At 56.4% G+C, this 937-nt stretch overlaps 1 protein-coding gene and 1 long non-coding RNA gene across 2 annotated transcripts in view; one reads left to right on the forward strand and one right to left on the reverse strand.

Moving 5' to 3' along the window:
* Positions 1 to 319, reverse strand: part of TENM1 (teneurin transmembrane protein 1) — a 782,231-nt gene extending 781,912 nt beyond the window's left edge. The window contains exon 1 of the mRNA XM_069074038.1: positions 58 to 319. The gene's annotated coding sequence lies outside the window, so the exon portion shown is untranslated. The remainder of the gene's footprint in view (positions 1 to 57) is intronic.
* A 67-nt stretch (positions 320 to 386) lies between these two features.
* Positions 387 to 937, forward strand: part of LOC138150642 (uncharacterized) — a 40,878-nt gene continuing 40,327 nt past the window's right edge. The window contains exon 1 of the long non-coding RNA XR_011165606.1: positions 387 to 522. This is a non-coding gene — a long non-coding RNA (uncharacterized lncRNA). The remainder of the gene's footprint in view (positions 523 to 937) is intronic.

Raw genomic sequence — 937 nt, forward strand, 5'->3', positions numbered from 1 at the left:
CACACACACACACACACACACACACACACACACACACACACACACACACACACACACCTCGCCAAAGTTCCCAGGGACCTGGTCTCCTCAAATCTTGAACTGGGCTCGGAACCTAATCGTCCCCGACGCTCGCATCTCCCAAGCTCCCGGCTGCCTCTCCACGTCGGGAGCGCTTAATGTCAGGCATTGGAAACCCCAAGTACCCCACCTCGAAGAACAGTGAAGGCGATCTCCAATCGCTTGGGGCACTTGCCTTACCCAGTCTCCTCCCGGGCACCCGCAGCCCGGCCCCTTGGGTGGCTTGGCCCCGTACTTGTACTGAACCTCAAGCTCTGCCCCTTCGCCCCTGATCCTTTCCAGCCCACCCACATCAGCTTCAGCGAAAAAGCGGAGAAGCGGAATCTTGCCCTGAAACTCCCTCCTAGAGTTCTCCCAAGCCGACTGGGCATGCTCGGGAAACCGGGGCATTTGGACGGGGACAGCTCTAGGCAGCCGCGGCACATCCGCACCGCCCGGCCAGATGTGAGTTGGCATTAGCAAACATTTGCACTAGGATACATCACTCGGGCCAGTGACTGGGCTGGGGCGGGGGGACGCTGACAACAGGAGCTAGCCGGCCCGTTTCTCCACATAACAAAAGCCATGTACAGGGTCGGGGGCACCCACAAAGTAGAAAAATTAGCTTCGCCTTCAGTCCTCTCCCTTCCAGTCCCCTAGACAGGTAGGGGGCACGAGGGTACTGTATAAGGCGTGGGGATTTGGGGGGAGTCTACACGATAGTTTCCAGGTACTGCTAATTTAGAGGGTGAGAGCTTAGGAGCTTTTTCTTTAAGCTAAAGAGGTTTGCTTGTTAGTTTGCTGGTAAAGAAACGGAAGGTGTGTGTGTGTGTGTGTGTGTGTGTGTGTGTGTGTGTGTGTGTGTGTGTGTGTGTGTGTG

Source organism: Petaurus breviceps, unplaced genomic scaffold, assembly GCF_028583685.1.
Source record: "Petaurus breviceps papuanus isolate PSGF00001 unplaced genomic scaffold, PetGlider_PUasm1.0 90881, whole genome shotgun sequence".
NCBI classification, from domain to species: domain Eukaryota; kingdom Metazoa; phylum Chordata; class Mammalia; order Diprotodontia; family Petauridae; genus Petaurus; species Petaurus breviceps.